The sequence below is a fragment of the Pseudophryne corroboree genome, chromosome 8, assembly GCF_028390025.1.
Source record: "Pseudophryne corroboree isolate aPseCor3 chromosome 8, aPseCor3.hap2, whole genome shotgun sequence".
Classification (NCBI taxonomy): domain Eukaryota; kingdom Metazoa; phylum Chordata; class Amphibia; order Anura; family Myobatrachidae; genus Pseudophryne; species Pseudophryne corroboree.
The window spans coordinates 375940719-375962576 of NC_086451.1; the positions used below are offsets into that span (position 1 = coordinate 375940719).

Sequence of the window (21858 nt, forward strand, 5' to 3'; positions counted from 1 at the left end):
ATCAACTTAAAGATACATTGACTGCTGTGCAATCTACAAAGTTTGCTAAATAGTTTAAAGAACAAAGGTTTTGAGATATTTTACTTTGAGCTGTGTTTGTTCTGATTTCATTATTATATTCCTTACAAAATATTTCATCTTAATGAAAAAAATACAGTATAAACAAATAACATTGAATGCAATGACCACGAAGGGACTCGAACCATCAATCTTCTGATCCGAAGTCAGACGCCTTATCCATTAGGCCACGTGGTCAATGTCTGTCCAAAGATTAACGCCTAAGAAAGTATAGTAATATAAAGATTCAAGTAAAAAACATATTTGTTTTGTTTCTTTGAGACAACTGTATTGGATAATCTTACACTCAGATGACAAACTTTTATCCAACAATAATTTCAATTATTAATTCTGAATAAAACTAATATTGTTTAGAATTCTACAATACCCCATTCAAGAATTTTGAGAAACCTTAAAAAACTGAGAAATATATTTAATGGTTGATGTGCAATCTACAAAGTTTACTGAATAGTTTAAAGACCAAAGGGTTAGAGATTCTTCACTTTGAATCATGTTTGATCTGATTTCATTATTATAATCCAAACTTAAGATGTTATCTTTATCTAAAAATATATACACTTAGATGTCAAACTTTGATCCAACAATAATTTTAGTTATTGATTCTGAAAGAAAATAATAATGTTTAGTATTCCACAATACCCAAGCCTAAAATTTTGAGAAACCTTAAATCAACTTAAAGATACATTGACTGCTGTGCAATCTACAAAGTTTGCTAGATAGTTTAAAGAACAAAGGTTTTGAGATATTTTACTTTGAGCTGTGTTTGTTCTGATTTCATTATTATATTCCTTACAAAATATTTAATCTTAATGAAAAAAATACAGTATAAACAAATAACATTGAATCCAATGACCACGAAGGGACTCGAATCCTCAATCTTCTGATCCGAAGTCAGACGCCTTATTCATTAGGCCAGGTGGTCACTGTTTGTCAATATATTAATGCCTAAGAAAGTATAGTAACATAAAGATTCAAGTAAAAAACATATTTGTTTTTTTCTTTGAGACAACTGTTTTGGATAATCTTACACTCAGATGACAAACTTTAATCCAACAATAATTTCAATTATTAATTCTGAATAAAACTAATATTGTTTAGTATTCTACAATACCCCATTCAAGAAGTTTGAGAAACCTTAAACAAACTGAGAAATATATTTAATGGTTGATGTGCAATCTACAAAGTTTACTGAATAGTTTAAAGACCAAAGGGTTAGAGATTCTTCACTTTGAATCATGTTTGATCTGATTTCATTATTAAAATCCAAATATAAGATGTTATCTTTATCTAAAAATATATACACCTAGATGAAAACTTTGATCCAACAATAATTTTAGTTATTGATTCTGAAAGAAAATAACAATGTTTAGTATTCCACAATACCCAAGCCTAGAATTTTGAGAAACCTTAAATCAACTTAAAGAAACATTGACTGCTGTGCAATCTACAAAGTTTGCTAAATAGTTTAAAGAACAAAGGTTTTGAGATATTTTACTTTGAGCTATTTTACTTTGAAATGTGTTTGTTCTGATTTCATTATTATATTCCTTACAAAATATTTAATCTTAATGAAAAAAATACAGTATAAACAAATAACATTGAATGCAATGACCATGAAGGGACTCAAACCCTCAATCTTCTGATCTGAAGACAGACGCATTATCCATTAGGCCACGTGGTCAATGTCTGTCCAAAGATTAACGCCTAAGAAAGTATAGTAATATAAAGATTCAAGTAAAAAACATATTTGTTTTGTTTCTTTGAGACAACTGTATTGGATAATCTTACACTCAGATGACAAACTTTAATCCAACAATAATTTCAATTATTAATTCTGAATAAAACAAATATTGTTTAGTATTCTACAATACCCCATTCAAGAAGTTTGAGAAACCTTAAACAAACTGAGAAATACATTTAATGGTTGATGTGCCTTCTACAAAGTTTACTGAATAGTTTAAAGACCAAAAGGTTATAGATTCTTCACTTTGAATCATGTTTTATCTGATTTCATTATTATAATCCAAACATAAGATGTTATCTTTATCTAAAAATATATACACTTAGATGTCAAACTTTGATCCAACAATAATTTTAGTTATTGATTCTGAAAGAAAATAATAATGTTTAATATTCCACAATACCCAAGCCTAGAATTTTGAGAAACCTTAAATCAAATTAAAGATACATTGACTGCTGTGCAATCTACAAAGTTTGCTAAATAGTTTAAAGAACAAAGGTTTTGAGATATTTTACTTTGAGCTGTGTTTGTTCTGATTTCATTATTATATTCCTTACAAAATATTTCATCTTAATGAAAAAAAATACAGTATAAACAAATAACATTGAATGCAATGACCACGAAGGGACTCAAACCATCAATCTTCTGATCTGAAGTCAGACGCCTTATCCATTAGGCCACGTGGTCTATGTCTGTCCAAAGATTAACGCCTAAGAAAGTATAGTAACATAAAGATACAAGTAAAAAACATATTTGTTTTGTTTCTTTGAGACAACTGTTTTAGATAATCTTACACTCAGATGACAAACTTTAATCCAACAATAATTTCAATTATTAATTCTGAATAAAACTAATATTGTTTAGAATTCTACAATACCCCATTCAAGAATTTTGAGAAACCTTAAAAAACTGAGAAATATATTTAATGGTTGATGTGCAATCTACAAAGTTTACTGAATAGTTTAAAGACCAAAGGGTTAGAGATTCTTCACTTTGAATCATGTTTGATCTGAGTTCATTATTAAAATCCAAACATAAGATGTTATCTTTATGTAAAAATATATACACCTAGATGACAAACTTTGATCCAACAATAATTTTAGTTATTGATTCTGAAAGAAAATAATAATGTTTAGTATTCCACAATACCCAAGCCTAGAATTTTGAGAAACCTTAAATCAACTTAAAGATACATTGACTGCTGTGCAATCTACAAAGTTTGCTAAATAGTTTAAAGAACAAAGGTTTTGAGATATTTTACTTTGAGCTGTGTTTGTTCTGATTTCATTATTATATTCCTTACAAAATATTTCATCTTAATGAAAAAAAAATACAGTATAAACAAATAACATTGAATCCAATGACCACGAAGGGACTCGAATCCTCAATCTTCTGATCTGAAGTCAGACGCCTTATCCATTAGGCCAGGTGGTCACTGTTTGTCAATACATTAATGCCTAAGAAAGTATAGTAACATAAAGATTCAAGTAAAAAACATATTTGTTTTGTTTCTTTGAGACAACTGTTTTGGATAATCTTACACTCAGATGACAAACTTTAATCCAACAATAATTTCAATTATTAATTCTGAATAAAACTAATATTGTTTAGCATTCTACAATACCCCATTGAATAAGTTTGAGAAACCTTAAACAAACTGAGAAATATATTTAATGGTTGATGTGCAATCTACAAAGTTTACTGATTAGTTTAAAGACCAAAGGGTTAGAGATTCTTCACTTTGAATCATGTTTGATCTGATTTCATTATTATAATCCAAACATAAGATGTTATCTTTATGTAAAAATATATACACCTAGATGACAAACTTTGATCCAACAATAATTTTAGTTATTGATTCTGAAAGAAAATAATAATGTTTAGTATTCCACAATACCCAAGCCTAGAATTTTGAGAAACCTTAAATCAACTTAAAGATACATTGACTGCTGTGCAATCTACAAAGTTTGCTAAATAGTTTAAAGAACAAAGGTTTTGAGATATTTTACTTTGAGCTATTTTACTTTGAGCTGTGTTTGTTCTGATTTCATTATTATATTCCTTACAAAATATTTCATCTTAATGAAAAAAATACAGTATAAACAAATAACATTGAAGGCAATGACCACGAAGGGACTCGAACCCTCAATCTTCTGATCTGCAGACAGACGCATTATCCATTAGACCACGTGGTCAATGTCTGTCCAAAGATTAACGCCTAAGAAAGTATAGTAATATAAAGATTCAAGTAAAAAACATATTTGTTTTGTTTCTTTGAGACAACTGTATTGGATAATCTTACACTCAGATGACAAACTTTAATCCAACAATAATTTCAATTATTAATTCTGAATAAAACTAATATTGTTTAGTATTCTACAATACCCCATTCAAGAAATTTGAGAAACCTTAAACAAACTGAGAAATACATTTAATGGTTGATGTGCCTTCTACAAAGTTTACTGAATAGTTTAAAGACCAAAAGGTTAGATATTCTTCACTTAGAATAATGTTTTATCTGATTTCATTATTATAATCCAAACATAAGATGTTATCTTTATCTAAAAATATATACACTTAGATGTCAAACTTTGATCCAACAATAATTTTAGTTATTGATTCTGAAAGAAAATAATAATGTTTAGTATTCCACAATACCCAAGCCTAGAATTTTGAGAAACCTTAAATCAACTTAAAGATACATTGACTGCTGTGCAATCTACAAAGTTTGCTAAATAGTTTAAAGAACAAAGGTTTTGAGATATTTTACTTTGAGCTGTGTTTGTTCTGATTTCATTATTATATTCCTTACAAAATATTTAATCTTAATGAAAAAAATACAGTATAAACAAATAACATTGAATCCAATGACCACGAAGGGACTCGAATCATCAATCTTCTGATCCAAAGTCAGACGCCTTATTCATTAGGCCAGGTGGTCACTGTTTGTCAATATATTAATGCCTAAGAAAGTATAGTAACATAAAGATTCAAATAAAAAACATATTTGTTTTTTTCTTTGAGACAACTGTTTTGGATAATCTTACACTCAGATGACAAACTTTAATCCAACAATAATTTCAATTATTAATTCTGAATAAAACTAATATTGTTTAGTATTCTACAATACCCCATTCAAGAAGTATGAGAAACCTTAAACAAACTGAGAAATATATTTAATGGTTGATATGCAATCTACAAAGTTTACTGAATAGTTTAAAGACAAAAGGGTTAGAGATTCTTCACTTTGAATCATGTTTGATCTGATTTCATTATTAAAATCCAAACATAAGATGTTATCTTTATGTAAAAATATATACACCTACAGATGTGTCCACTATTACCTTTCTGAAAAAAGTATCATGGCCTGCCGTTCATGGCACGAGATAAGATTTCCTCTTAAGATATACACGGCAAGCCATGTGTATCTCCTCTGAAATATAGTGCAGTACCACTTTTCAGACAGCAGGTGGCATTTTCAGAAACTAAGCAAGCAGAAAGTCTGATAAAGAGATTCTAGAGGGAGTAGTTCAGACCTGATTCTAGCAGCATTTTATTTGCAAATGGGCAAAACCATGGGGGTCATTCCGAAATGATCGCACGCTAGGTTGTTTTGCAGCGGTGCGATCAGGTCGAAACTGCACATGCGTATGCACCTCAATGCGCATGTGCGTCGTACGGGTACAAAGCGGATCATTGCTGAGCAATGGATTTAACGAAGAATCGATTCGCACAGCAGATCGCAAGGAGATTGACAGGAAGAGGGCATTTGTGGGTGGCAACTGAACGCTTTCTGGGAGTGTTTGGAAAAACGCAGGCGTGTCCAAGCGTTTGCAGGGCAGGTGTCTGACGTCAATTCCGGACACGAACAGGCTAAAGTGTTTGCCCCGAATTTACATCAGACACCCACCCTGCAAACGCATTGGCACACCTGCGTTTTTCCAAACACTCCCAGAAAATGGTCAGTTGACATCCACAAATGTTTTCTTCCAGTCAATCTCCTTGCGATTGTCTGTGCGAATGGATTATTCATTAAATCCATTGCTCAGCAACGATCCACTTTGTACCTGTGCGACGCGCCTGCGTATTGCGGGGCACACACATGCGCAGTTATGTCCTGATCGCAGCTCAGCAAAACAACCTAGCGTGCAATCAGGCCTGCATGACCCCCATGGTTTTGCCCATCTGCTAACAAAATTGCAGCTATGGGGTGTCATTCCGAGTTGATCGTAGCCCTGCAAAATTTTGCAGGGCTACAATCAGGAACAGAGACATGCGGGGGATGTCCAGCACAGGGCCAGTCCGCCCCGCAGGTCAGTTACGCCCCCCCCCCCTGCAGAAGTGCAAAAGTATTGCACAGCGGCGATGCTTTTGTACTTCACGAGTAGCTCCCGGCCAGCGCAGCTTTAGCGTGCTGGCCGGGAGCTGCTCATTACTACACGGCCCGCAGCGGCTGGTCAGCAGCAGCGATCGGGTCAGAATGACCCCCATGAGCCATATGTGCAGGGCAATTTATCCATCATGCACACGGGAATATCAGCTGCAGCAGCTAATTGTGAAGTATTAATATTTTTCAAATACATCTCTCATACTAACTTCCAACATGTACCTGGCTCAATGTTGCCTATATGTTTAAAAAAATCTTTTTCCTTGTGATTGATAATGTGCTGATGAAGAGTTCATACAAACTCCACACAGAGATTCAATATAGAAATTATGATACTAACTAAAAGGCACTATTAATACTTGTCATTTTTTGCAATTGTTTGGTGGTTAAGGTGTGAGTAGAGAGAATTTTTGGTATTTCAATACCACATATATTTCATTGGGATCCGGTCTGAAGATCGACAGTGTCTGCCATACAAGTGGGTGCTGCGTCTGTCTGCCACAAATCGGTCCAGCGCTGAGGCTGTGTTGCCATAATAAGGAACCGGGTGCTCTGTGTGCCATACACGTGGGTGCTGCACCTGTCTGCCACAAATCAGTCCTGTGCTTGGGCTGTGCTGCCATAATAAGGAACCGGGTGCTCTGTCTGCCATACAGGTGGGTGCTGCACCTGTCTGCCACAAATCAGTCCTGTGCTTGGGCTGTGCTCCATAATAAATCACTGGGTGCTCTGTCTGCCATACAAGTGGGTGCTGTGCCTGTCTGCCACAAATCAGTCCTGTGCTTGGGCTGTGCTCCATAATAAATCACTGGGTGCTCTGTCTGCCATACAAGTGGGTGAAGAAACATGAGACCCAGGGCCTGATCAGCCATAAGGCTGCAGCCTGGATAGCTGAGTCCTGGGGGGCGCAGCACTGGCACAATAGATGCTTAGGCTCTACCTACTACTGGAAGCTGCAGATTCCATGCAGATCGCATTGGAAGATGGCCCTTATAGGAGACAGATGCCAGGGGTATTACTAGACCATTACCCAGCGCTACCCAGAATGAGCATGTAACCCCCTGGCTCTAAGCATATAACCCCTATGGCAAAAAGCATATGTAACCCCTGGCAACGAGCCTGTAACCCCTGGCCACGAGCATGTGACCGGGTCAGACTTCCGGTCAGCAGAGTCAAGGATGCCGGTGGCTTCTCCTCCCACCTCTAGCCACCAACAGCACCATGGGCAGCTACATGGACATCTGTATGTGCAGGGCAATTTATCCATCAGGCACACGGGAATATCAGCAGTGGCAGCTAATTGTGAAGTATTAATATATCTCCAATACATGTGGGAGTGCCAGTAGTGTCCTCGGTGCAGAGGTGCAGGTGGTGTAATCAGTGCAGGAGGTCTGGCAGTATCCCCAGTGCATGAGTGTCAGTAGTGCGGGAGATGTCCTCCTTGCACTTGGTTGATGGTACAGTGGACACTTCTGGCACTCCCGCACTGCCAGCACCCCACTGCCCTCTTTTTTGGAGGCACAAGTATTATTTATATATTTTTAAAAAGATTATTATTATATATATATATATATATTTTTTTTTTTAATGGGATGGGAAAAAACCCCCCAAAAATTGCGTGGGGTCCCCCCTCCAAAGCATAACCAGCCTCGGGCTCTTCGAGCCAGTCCTGGTTCTAAAAATCCGGGGGGAAAATGGACAGGGCATCCCCTGTATTTGTAAAACCAGCACCGGGCTCTGTGCCTGGTGTTGGTGCAAAAAATGCGGGGGACAAAAAGAGTAGGGGTCCCCCGTATTTTTTACACCAGCATCGGGCTCCACTAGCTGGACAGATAATGCCACAGCCAGGGGTCACTTTTATACAGTGCCCTGCGGCCATGGCATTAAATATCCAACTAGTCACCCCTGGCCAGGGTACCCTGGGGGAGTGGGGACCCCTTCAATCAAGGGGTCCACCCCTCAGCCACCCAAGGGCCAGGGGTGAAGCCCGAGGCTGTCCCCCCATCCAAAGGCTGCGGATGGGGGGCTGATAGCCTTGAGAAAATTGAAAGAATATTGTTTTTTCCAGTAGTACTACAAGTCCCAGCAAGCCTCCCCCGCAAGCTGGTACTTGGAGAACCACAAGTACCAGCATGCGGGAGAAAAACGTGCCCGCTGGTACCTGTAGTTCTAATGGAAAAAAAATACCCAAATAAAAACAGGAGACACACACCGTGACAGTAAAACTTTATTTCACACATGTCGACACACACATACTTACCTATGTTGACAGTGGCGTAACTAGAAATTTTTCTCCCCCAAGCCAAAAAATTCTTCGGCGCCCCCCCCCCCATCCCCCATAATTGGGAGGAATAAAGGGGTAAATATGCGCGCGCCAGCAAAAAAGGGGGCGTGGATTCGTTGGGATGGGCGTGGTTTTGTTGGAATGGGCGTGGCATTGCAGGAAAAGACTACCTTATACCCCAGTTTTGCAACCTGCACGCCCAGACGTTGGCCACCACAGGAAAGAAAAATAATCCTGATTCATGCCCCTTACATTATTTGTAATTTTTCCTCTTTATAGTAATGCCCAGTATACATTATGCCACATACTGCAATGGCCCTTAGACAGTATGCCACACACAATAATGCACATGACACAGTATGTACACACCATAATGCCCCCGACACATTATGCCACACACCGTAATGCCTGTGACACATTATGACAGGAATCGCAATGCCCGTTATACATTATGCTACACACTGCACTGCCCCTGATACATTATAGCACATACAATGTCTGTGACACATTATGACACACACTGCAATGTCCGTGATACATTATACCACACACTGCAATGCCCGATACATTATAGCACATACAATGCCTGTGACACATTATGCCACACACTGCAATGACCTTGAGACATTATACCACAATGCCCGTGATATAGTATACCATACACCGTAATACCTGTGACACATACCGCAATGCCCGTTATACCCTATGCCACACACCGCAATGTCCGTTATATATTATGCCACACTGCAATGACCCTGAGACATTATACCATATACCACAATGCCCGTGATATAGTATACCACACACCGTAATGCCTGACACATTATGACACACACCGCAATGTCCGTGATACATTATGCCACACACTGCAATGACCCTGAGACATTATACCACATATCACAATGCCCGCGATATAGTATACCATACACCGTAATGCCTGTGACACATTATGACACACACCGCAATGTCCGTGATACATTATGCCACACACCGTAATGCCCATTACACATTAAGTCCTACAGTAAGGCTTCTAATTACTTTTCAATTACCTGCTCGTTTTCAGGGGTTTCATGCACTGGGTGTCATGCTCATTGCCAGGGGTTTCATGCTCTTGGTTCCATGCACGGTGCCAGGGGTTTTCATGCTCAGGGTGTCATGCTCGTTGCCAGGGGTTTCATGCACTGGGTGTCATGCTCGTTGCCAGGGGTTTCATGCACTGGGTGTCATGCTTGTTGCCAGGGGTTTCATGCACTGGGTGTCATGCTCGTTGCTAGGAGGTAGTCCTTGTTGCTAGGGCTGTGCTCCCAGTGCCACATATGTCTCCAGTGCCAGATATTCCCCCACGGTGCCAGGTACTCACATGCCCCCAGTGCCAAATATAGCCCCCCCCATGTGCCAGGTACACATATACCTCCCCAGTGCCACATTATCCCCAGTGCCAAATATTCCCCCACAGTGCCACATATGCCCCCAGTGCCACATATGCCCCGTGCCAGATATTCCCCCCCCAGTGCCACATATTGCCCCCCCAGTGCCACATATGCCCCAGTGCCAGATATCCCCCCCCGTGCCACATATGCCCCAGTGCCAGATATTCCCCCCCAGTGCCACATATGCCCCGTGCCAGATATTCCCCCCCAGTGCCACATATTGCCCCCCCCCCAGTGCCACATATGCCCCAGTGCCAGATATCCCCCCCCGTGCCACATATGCCCCAGTGCCAGATATTCCCCCCAGTGCCATAAATGTCCCCAGTGCCAGATATTCTCCCCCCCCTCCCTGCCAAATATGCCCCCAGTGCCAGATATTCCCCCCAGTGCCATAAATGTCCCCAGTGCCAGATATTCCCCCCAGTGCCATAAATGTCCCCAGTGCCAGATATTCCCCCATTGCCAGATATGCCCCATCAGTGCCAGATATGCCCCCTCAGTGCGTCATTCCCCCCCCCCTTCCTCCTCCGCCGCCGCAGCCGCCACCGCTCCCCTGCTGTTAGGAGGGACACGGAGGGCACAGTGCGCGCCTCTCCTGTGTCCCTCCTGTGTCTCCGGCGGCCGCGGGTCATTGTAATAAAGGAAGTGCTCACGAACGGCACTTCCTTTATGAGACCCGCGGCCGCCGGAGACCCAGGAGGGACACAGGAGAGGCGCGCACTGTGCCCTCTGTGTCCCTCCTAACAGCAGGGAGGAAACGAGACCGCAGACTGACATGCGGACGCTCGTCCGCATGTCAGTCTGCACTAAATCAGTGGCGCCCCCGCAGCCCCTCGCCCCCAAGCCACCGCGAGGGCTGCGGGGGCAGTAGTTACGCCACTGTATGTTGACTGTTTTCTGCCCAGCGATATCGGTGATCACACGGGCTCAGCAAGATCACTCAGCACACAGAGCTGCACCAGCGATGTGTGCTGAGCGATCTGTCACTGCCCGTGTTTGCAATAGAGAAAACATGGGTGATGACTAGATCTTTCAAGCATGCAGGGACGCACATCACTATCGCTATAGTCCATACACACATAGAGATTTGTGCTGTATTTCTAAGTGACTCAGCAAATCAATTAGAAAAGCAAATGCTATATGTAACAGAAAAGTACCTCAGCGCCAAAAAGAGAGATAAGCTGCACACAGATAGGTCAAGCGGTATCCCCAATACCAAAGTAATTAACGTGACAAAATAAAGGTTAGACCAAATGTAGTGCGCTAATCAGAATATAATTAGAATATAATTAGAATGATACTTCCCTCACAATTCCTTTCACATGTGGTATCCCATGTATTTCAGACAAATGGAATCCATATATAGGGAAGAACAAAATTCCAAATTTCCCTCACAATTCCTTTCACATGTGGTATCCCATGTATTTCAGACAAATGGAATCCATATATATGGAAGAACAAAATTCCAAATATAGTGTAGTATGTTAAAAGACAATAACAAAATGTTTAATACAATCAAATGCAAAATCTCCAAAAAACCATTGTAACAATTGATATGGCGATCAAATGATGATGAATGGCAAATTACCAGAATATGGTGCAAAATAAGCCTTAAATGATGCCTATAGCAATGTGGTTTGCTGCTGAATTATCCACAAATAACTTGAAAACAGAAAAGTGAAGATGGAGGTTTACCAGAATTCAACAGGGTATGTGCCTTAAAGATGTCAATTTATGGAGGTGTTTCAGTCCTGAGGAAGGGAGATTTCCCGAAACGCGTTGGCTCTGTTTGACAGGAGAACTACTGCTGAAGGGAGATTCACCAGACTGACGGAGTAGCGTGATCTTTGGAGACAGGTTCCGGAGCCATTGCCTCCATAAATTGACATCTTTAAGGCACATACCCTGTTGAATTCTGGTAAACCTCCATCTTCACTTTTCTGTTTTCAAGTTATTTGTGGATAATTCAGCAGCAAACCACATTGCTATAGGCATCATTTAAGGCTTATTTTGCACCATATTCTGGTAATTTGCCATTCATCATCATTTGATCGCCATATCAATTGTTACAATGTTTTTTTGGAGATTTTGCATTTGATTGTATTAAAAATTTTGTTATTGTCTTTTAACATACTACACTATATTTGGAATTTTGTTCTTCCCTATATATGGATTCCATTTGTCTGAAATACATGGGATACCACATGTGAAAGGAATTGTGAGGGAAATTTGGAATTTTGTTCTTCCCTATATATGGATTCCATTTGTCTGAAATACATGGGATACCACATGTGAAAGGAATTGTGAGGCAATTAGAAAAGCAGCCCAAATCGCTATGTGTGTGTGATCGTATTCAGGTCATTCTGATGTACAGTATTGCCAGCTTTAGAGTCCAGTTCTTAATTGTGTAGGTGTGAAAATCTCAGTGTGAGAGGCCTTTGAAGTAGATTCCTTGGGGAATAGAGTTACAGCACAGTAACGTGTATTCTGGGTGGGGGAAGGGCTGCTGTCCTGGAATTTGAAATAAACAGTGAACTTTTAGCAATTCAGAGCCTCAGTTTATTAATGCAAAAATTGGGGTTATTTGTTACTCAGAGCACAGAGGTGAATGAAGTCTAAAGTGACATTAAAGAATAAGTTAATTAAAACCTAATAGTGCTACAAGGTAACGGAACATATTATAAGACTTTGCAATGATAAAATAATTCCAACTAAATAGTATAAATATACTGTAAGTTAGACAAAACTGAATGCAATCACTTGGATGCTTTGTACAATCCATACACAATTACAGAATACAGTGTTGCAGAGGTGACTACTTTTTTTTTTTAAACAATTTTCAAGATTGCATAACAAATGTAATACTAGGGTGAAGTACATGTTACAGATAAAATATAATAAATTAATTAATTTAAGCAGGTAGTCTAATTTTGATATTTCAAGCATTTGCAGAAAGGATGAGTACGATAGGTAAAGGGCCCTTTATGCAAATTATATGCATTATTCGTTTGCGTACTGTCTTTTTTGATGTGTCGACATATGGCCTGTCGACCAATATTGGTCGACCTAATGACTGTTGACCTTCTTTTTGTCGACAATATGATCCATTCCAATTACATGCAGCTGGCTTGTCCATTTCTTTCTATAATCACTGGCAGCACAGAAAATAAATGGTCTACATAATTATTACAGGTCTCCAATGTAAGTACGTTTTTCCAAAATGTATTGATGCCATCAATCAGTTGCTCTTTTGTCCTTGGCTTACATTGAGAACGAATATAACTTTTCATTTGAGACCACACTAGCTCGATAGGATTCATGTCCGGTGATCTGTGAAAAGTCAATAAAGGGAGAGAATTTAAATATGGAATATTTGGCATTTCATGCTTTACAGGAAGCATCAGTCTACAGGGCAAAACTGTACTTACTCTGGTGGTGTGCGTTGCCAAATGATGCCTTTTTCCTCTATGAATTTGGCCGAAGCACTATGTTTTGGATCATTGTCCTGGAACATTCGATGTCCAGATGACCAATACTTTCTTACATACGGCACTAAAGTATCATTAATGATCATGGACTGGAAGAATGTTTTATGCATGATACCTGACGCAGAACAATAAAAAAAACAGGATTTTATATACCTACCAGTAAATCCTTTTCTCGTAGTCCATAGACTTACAGTAGTCACTGGACAGTAGTTCTAAATAGAAAATATTGAAAAACAACATAGTAATGTACATTACTACTGTACTTTATATGTACCTTCAAAAATTAAAATTGGTCCTGGGCCTCTGCGGGAGATACCACCCCACACATGTACTTTTAATGGGTGCTTTGGAGATGGCTTAAATGATAAATGGCCACGTTTGCGGAAGGACCTCCTTGCAAACCTCTCAAGTGCTACAGAAGTTTCATCTGTAAATATGACATTGTCAAAATTTTCTCCAATAGCAATCCATTGACGAGCCTGTTGAACTCTCTTTTCCTTGTTAACATCTCTAATCATGTGAGTCATCCTGTGAAAGGAATGTAAAATGGGATACATTTTACAGTGGAAATAGGATAATTGAGCGTCCAAACTAAGATAATGTTAAAGAAAAATCAGATGCTGATTTCAGAGATGTAATTAGTTTACCGCACTGTATACAAACTGTATAGAAATTGTATTATAATTGTAATTGAAATTTCAATTTACTGTACAGTACCTAGCACCGGCATAAGTCCAACCAAGTTGCCTCCGCATTCTTTTTATGCTACTACAGGAGATGTCAAGGCCATACTCAGCTTGCAGAATACGACGGAGTTCTATGGCAGTAAGCTCATCATTATCAGCAGTCAGCTCATCTACTATTTTCTTGACTCTCCTAAAGTACAGTCGATGAAAAATTAGAGATTGTAATCAAAATGTAAAGTACTATCTATAGTATATCTATGCCAATTCAGCAAGAATACAGTATTGTCAAAGAGTTTAAATAAACACAAATGACAAGGGTGTATCGTACTGTATGTGTATCGGCAGAGCCGGATTAAGACCATGGGGGGCCTGTGGCTCTTAATACTGTGGAGCCTCTAATAAAAAGAAGGCAGCTCCCCAAGCAGCACACGGTGGACCTGCTGACCTGCCCTGCACTACCGTCCCCACTGCAGCAGTGGCCACACAGACAGGACAGCTGAGCTGAGCGACGGCTCAGCTGTCCAATAATGTATGAATGAAGTAGCCAGTCATTGGATGGGCACGCAGGCTGCAGGGACTGGCTGCTTCATTCATATATTATTGGACAGCTGAGCTGTCGCTCAGCTCAGCTGTCCTACCTGTGCGGCCGCCTATGCAGCGAGGACGTGAGCCGGGAGCCCAGCACCGCACATTGGATCGGAAGAGAGATCCGATCTGTGGTGTGGCAGGGGGCCCTTTGGAAAGGGGGGCCCGGGGTACGTACTCCCCCCCCCCTTTAATCTAGCTCTGTGTATCGGTGTTCTCTCCTCCAGCGATTTTGAGCTGAAAGCAGCTCCCTTTTGGTTGTTTGAGCTGCTTTTGTGAATAATGTTGAAAAGCATACCATATAGATGCCTCTGTTGAAGTCACAGTATTTGCGGTCATCCTCCTGGCTAATGCTCCTACCGGTAGCCTTTTAGTTGGAGTGGACATCTTATTCGCTTTAACCGCAATGTGACCGCTTGTCCTCCCGGCCGGTACTTTCACTCCTGGCCTTATCCGGAGTCAATGGGCAGATGGTTACACAGCCATTTCCCTGCTTTGGGGATGTGATTCAGCCAGCCAGCTGATGGATAATGATCCGCTGCAGTCTGTGTATGGAGATGGTGACAGACGCGTTTCCCAGCCTACTCAATAGCATCGGCCGCTTCCTCAATTTTTTTATTTTTTATGTGATGCCGGCCGGCACTAAGTATAATTGTGAAAAGGAATATTGATAGAAATAAAAATATTTTTTAAATATCCACAACAGATGTGAATAGCGCTCTCTCGATTGTTTTTTTTCTCTAATTCAGATCTATTCACTTGCTAGCTATTTTTTGCAGCGCTGCGAACAGATAGACGCCACCTATAGGGGAGTGTACTTTAGCTTTGCAAGTGTGCGAACGCGTGTGCATCCGCCCTGTACAAAAACAGCTTGTGCAGTTTCTGAGTTGCTCTGACCTAACTCAGCCGCAGCGATCCCTTCAGCCTATTCAAGCCCGGAATTGACATCAGACACCCACCCTGCAAATGCCTCAACACGCCTGTGTTTTTCCAGACACTCCCAGAAAATGGTCAGTTGACACCCACAATCGCGCTCTTCCTATCAATCTCTTTGCGATCGGCTGTGCGAATGGATTCTTCGCTAGAACCAGTGCACAGCAACGATCCGCTTTGTACCCATACGACGTGCCTGGAAAAATTGACTACTGGGACCTACACACGTAGCGATTTAGGCTGCTTTTCTAAGTGATTTGAGTGAATCGCTTAGAAATTCAGCACAAATTGCTCTGTGCGTGGACTATAGCAATAGTGATGCGCATCCCCGCGCTTCACTATCGCCCATCTAGTTAGTTCAAGCATGTGTGAAAGATCTAGTCATCTCCCGTGTTTTCTCTATTGAGAACTCGTGCAGTGACAGATCGCTCAGCACACATTGTTGGTGCAGCGCTGTGTGCTGAGCGATCTGAGCAATCTAATACCCCGTGTGTAGGCCCCATTATTCAGCAGCAGAAAAGAAAAGTATAATATATCCATTGGATTAAAGAGAAGCAATAGGTTATAGCAATACAGTAACTGAGACAATTTAGGCTTTGTTCATGAACCCATAATAATCTCTGGATTACACACTGAATTGAGAAAAAAATAACTGCGTTCTCTCCCTCTTTCATCATCAAATGCTGTTCATACTTATAGTAGGTAGGGATGAGCGGGCTCAGATCTACAAGATCCGAGCCCATCCGAACTTCCCGATCCGAGCCGGGATCAGAGTCCGGCTCGGGTTTTCCTTCCAGACTCAGATCCCGGAACAAGTCAAAACGTCATCATCCCGCTGTCGGATTCTCGCGAGATCTGGACTATATGCTATTCCACACTTCTTGCTGCAATTATCACTCCAGCATTGCAGAGGGAACAGGACGGACAAGTCTGTTGTCTGTCTGTGGGAGGGTGGCGGGAAGGGTGGCGTGGGGTGGGTGCTGGTTCTGCTGTCGGTGCTGTTGTCCTGTGCTGTAACAAATCAGTCCAGTGCTTGGGCTATGCTGCCATAATAAGTCACTGGGTGCTCTGTCTGCCATACAAGTGGGTGCTGCATCTGTCTGCCATAAATCAGTCCAGTGCTGTGGCTGTGCTCCATAATAAGTCACTGGGTGCTCTGTGTGCCATACACATGGGTGCTGTGTCTGTCTGCCACAAATCAGTCCAGTGCTGGGGCTATGCTGCCATAATAAGTCACTGAGTGCTCTGTCTGCCATACAAGTGGGGGCTGCGTCTGTCTGCATAAATCAGTCCAGTGCTGTAGCTGTGCTCGATAATAAGTCACTCAGTGCTCTGTCTGCCATACAAGCGGGTGAAGAAACATGAGACCCAGGGCCTGATCAGCCTGGATGTCTGAGTCCTGGGGGGAGGCGCAGCACCGGCACAATAGATGCTTAGGCTCTACCTACTACTGGAAGCTGCAGATTCCATGCAGACAGCATGGAAGATGGCCCTTTAAAAATGGCAGCTGCCTTCTAGGAAACATATACTAGAGGTATTACTAGACCATTACCCAGCGCTACCCGGAATGAGCATGTAACCCCCTGGCACTGAGCATGTAACCCCCTGGCACTGAGCATGTAACCCCTATAGCAACAAGCATATGTAACCCCTGGCAACGAGCATGTAACCCCTGGCAATGAGCATGTGACCGGGTCCGACTTCCGGTCAGCAGAATCACGGATGCCGGCGGAGTGCTGGCAGTATCCCCAGTGCAGTTGTGCCGGCGGTATCCTCAGTGCAGGAGTGTCGGCAGTGTACGAGTGCCAGAAGTGTCCTCGGTGCAGGGGTGTCGGCAGTGCTGGCAGTATGCTCAGTGCAGGGGTGCCGGTGACTTACTTACCTGCTGCAATGTTTTCAACCTGTTCGGTCCTAGCTCTGACGTCAAACACCCGCCCTGGACACACCTGCGTTTCTCTCGCCACGCCTGCGTTTTTCTTACCACTCCCCGAAAACGGCTACAAACGGTGAGTTGCCCAGGAACGCCTTCCGCCTGTCGATCTTCATGCGATCGGCGCTGCGATCGTTTTTTTTCGGTCCCAGCGTCGTTGCCCGGCGATGGCCATGCGTGCACGACAACTTGCTGCGATCGAGTAGTAATGTCCGCCTAATGCTGGCCATACATCAGGAAAATATCGTTCCAACCAGCCAACTAGTTGGCTGGTTGGAACGATAATCTGGCAGTGTGTGGGAGCAAACGATTATCAGCCGTTTGCTCCCACACGCTGAAAAACGTCCAGAAACGGTCTGTCCAACTAGTTGGGAAAATCAAACTTGTTTGATTTTCCCAACTAATCGTTCAGGTGTAGGGGAAACTTTCCCCCCAACTGAACGATAAGCAGGCGGACACTAACCAGCAGTGTCCAACTACTTCTTCCCCATCACTACCTACTGGGCAGCACGAGCCGGGAGGTGCAGGGGCAGCTGCGGCAGTTCATCACTGCTGCCGGGCTGCCCCGGTCACAGCGGGACCCCGTGGAGTGGCGGCGGCGGAGGAGCGGGAGGAGGACCAAGGGCAGCTACGGTAGCACATCACTGCTGCCGGGCTGCCGCTGTCACAGGACACCCAGCAGTGGCACCCCTCCCGCGATACCCCACGATCGCGGCACCACCCGCACCCCACCCATGATTGCTGCACCCCCGCACGCCACCCCCGATCACTGGCACCCCACCTGCGGTTGCGGCAACCCCGCACACCACCGCAGTTTACCCGCAATCGTGCCACACACACCCCAGCAGCTTACCCGCAATCGCGCCACCCCCCGCAGTTTACCCGCAATCGCGGCACCCCCGCATATCAGCCACGATCGCGGCACCCCCCTGCATATCACCCGCGATCGCGGCACCCCCACCCCCCGCACCACACCCGCGATCGCTGCACCCCCCGCACCCCACCCGCGATCGCTGCACCCCCCCCGCACCACACCCGCGATCGCTGCACCCCCCGCGCCCCACCCACGATCGCGGTACCCCCGCACCCCACCCACGATCGTGGTACCCCCGCATATCATCCGCGATCGCGGCACCCCCCGCATATCACCTGCGATCGCGGCACCCCCCGCATATCACCCGCGATCGCGGCACCCCCCGCATATCACCCGCGATCGCAGGACACCCAGCAGTGGCACCCCACCTGCGGTTGCGGCACTCCCCGCACCCCACCTGCGATCGCGGCAACCCCCCGCACCCCACCCGTAATCGCTGCACCCCCCGCACCCCACCCATGATCGCGGTACCCCCGCACCCCACCCACGATCGCGGCACCCCCCGCATATCACCCATGATCGCGGCACCCCCCGCATATCACCCACGATCGCAGCACCTCTGCTCCCCTCCTGCAGTCACTGCCCCCCCAAGATCGCGGCACCCCTTCCCCCTCACCACCACCAGGGCCAACTCCAGCCCGCACCGGCTCCCGCACCGGTAATTCACCCCCCCCCCCCGCGCCCGCCAGCCTCCCTCCGCCCGCACCGGCTCCCGCACCGCTAATTCACCCCCCCAACCCGTCCGCCAGCCTACCTCTGCCCGCACCGGCTCCCACACCGCTAATTCCCCCCCCCGCGCCAGCCTTCTGTCACTTCAGACGTGCACAGAGCTAATCAGGTGAGTGCCACGGAGTGGCGCTTCCTGATTGGCTGAAGAGACACTTCTGTGACAGCTGTCACGGGGGTGTCTCTGCATTCGTGGAAAGGGGTCCCATGTGTAAACATGGGACCCCTTTCAGTCCGTTTGGTCCGGGTGTTCGGTTTGTTGTTTTGCCAAGTACGTGGATTATAATCTGGACCCTGGATCAGGTGAGTATAATTATCTTTTATTTTCAGGTACCCGTGGATTCTACTTGGAGAAGAGGACCGACTGCTTTGTGTCAACATTGGTAAGTATGTGTGTGTCGACATGTGTGAAATAAAGTTTTACTGTCACGGTGTGTGTCTCCTGTTTTTATTTGGGTATTTTTTTCCATTAGAACTACAGGTACCAGCGGGCCCGATTTTCTCCCGCATGCTGGTACTTGTGGTTCTCCAAGTACCAGCTTGCGGGGAGGCTTGCTGGGACTTGTAGTACTGCTGGAAAAAACAATATTCTTTCAATTTTCTCAAGGCTATCAGCCCCCCATCCGCAGCCTTTGGACGGGGGGGACAGCCTTGGGCTTCACCCCTGGCCCTTGGGTGCCTGGGGGGGGGACACCTTGATTGAAGGGGTCCCCACTCCCCCAGGGTACCCCGGCCAGGGGTGACTAGTTGGATATTTAATGCCACGGCCGCAGGGCACTGTATAAAAGTGACCCCCGGCTGTGGCATTATCTGTCCAGCTAGTGGAGCCCGATGCTGGTGTAAAAAATACGGGGGACTCCTACTCTTTTTGTCCCCCGTATTTTTTGCACCAGCACCAGGCGCAGAGCACGGTGCTGGTTTTAAAAATACGGGGGATCCCCTGTCCATTTTTCCCCTGGATTTTTAGAACCAGGACCGGCTCGAAGAGCCCGAGGCTGGTTATGCTTTGGAGGGGGGACCCCACGCAATTTTTTTTCGGGTTTTTCCCATTCCATTTGAACAAAAAAAAATAATAATAATCTTTTTAAAAATATATAAATAATACTTGTGCCTCCAAAAAAGACAAACCAAGTACCTAATCCCTTCTAATATAAATAGATATGCTATTACCCAAAAAAAAAAACACCAAAAAAAACATGTTTTTAAATTTTTTTATTAGATTCCGCCAGCAAAGTGTGGCGGATTGAAAATGACCGAAACCGAAACGTTAAGCTGGCAGAACAGGGTCACGTATGTTCTTGATTTTTGAAAAGTCCTAGAGTGCCGCCTATCGTTTGTGATATGTTTGCTTTTTGAAGCTCAGGAGGGCACCAGGCAAGCTGTACATTTTACTACATTGGGAGTGCCAAATATCTACATCTGGTATATATATATATATATATTTATTTGCCTTGGCAGCCCAACCATGCTGGTATCCATAGTTCAGTATAAAAATAAGTAAATCTAATAAATGTATGGTGGTGAAAGAAAAGCCCAGTTTCACTGAAAAAAAGACACTTCTGCATGTTTTGAAATGAAAAAACAAAACAAAACTGAAGAACTGTAGGCAGGCACTGTCCGCCTACTTCGGTGACATCACAAGTTGGACAGAAGTTGGAAGGTTGGTTGGTCTGATGAAAAGTTGGTTAGATGTGTGGAGCACTGGTAAAAAGTTGGTGAGATGTGTGGGGCACTGTTTTAGTTGAACAGACAAGTTGGATGGTTGGAAGTTTGGAGTGTTGGAGAAAAGTTGGTCTGATGTATGGCTAGCTTAAGTCCAGACCTACTTAGAAACTGCACAACATTTTTTACCATAGCAGGCCTGCACAAGCGATTGCAGCCTTGCTATGGGGAAAAAACAACCCTCATAGGCGGAGATACGGGCTGCAAAAAGCAGCTTCGTGCGATCAACTCGTAATGAGGCCCTTTATTTGGAAATATTTTATCATTGCAAAATCTTATATGTTCTTTTACTCTATAGCACTAAGGTTTTTCTTAACTTATTATTTAATTTCACTTTAAACTTAATTAACCTCTGTGCTCTGAGCAACATACTGTATAGTAACATCCCCCAGCCAGGATAAAATCTGTACCCACCAAGGAGTCTACTTCAAAGGCCTCTCACACTGAGATTTTCACACCTACACAATTAGCAATTAGACTCTAAAGCTGGCCATAAATCAGAACGACCTGATTACAGTGTCTATTTAACAGCAATGTTGGTGGAAAGCTACGTTACGTGATGCACTGGACACCCAGTGGTGAAACTATGAATTGTCATGAATTGTCATTGCACAACATGATGGCCCAACAACAAAAGGAATTCATGTCATGCCAAATTTACTGCCATTGCACTCTTTTCAGAAAGGTAATAGTGGACACATCTGTAGATGACAAACTTTGATCCAACAATAATTTTAGTTATTGATTCTGAAAGAAAATAATAATGTTTAGTATTCCACAATACCCAAGCCTAGAATTTTGAGAAACCTTAAATCAACTTAAAGATACATTGACTGCTGTGCAATCTACAAAGTTTGCTAAATAGTTTAAAGAAAAAAGGTTTTGAGATATTTTACTTTGAGCTGTGTTTGTTCTGATTTCATTATTATATTCCTTACAAAATATTTCATCTTAATGAAAAAAATACAGTATAAACAAATAACATCGAATGCAA

At 43.1% G+C, this 21858-nt stretch overlaps 1 non-coding gene across 1 annotated transcript; it reads right to left on the minus strand.

The window, feature by feature from the left end:
* Positions 1-182: 182 nt before the first annotated feature.
* On the minus strand, positions 183-255 carry TRNAR-UCG (transfer RNA arginine (anticodon UCG)). Its single transcript has one exon. It is a non-coding gene; the product is annotated as a tRNA-Arg (tRNA).
* Between the last annotated feature and the right edge of the window lie 21603 nt (positions 256-21858).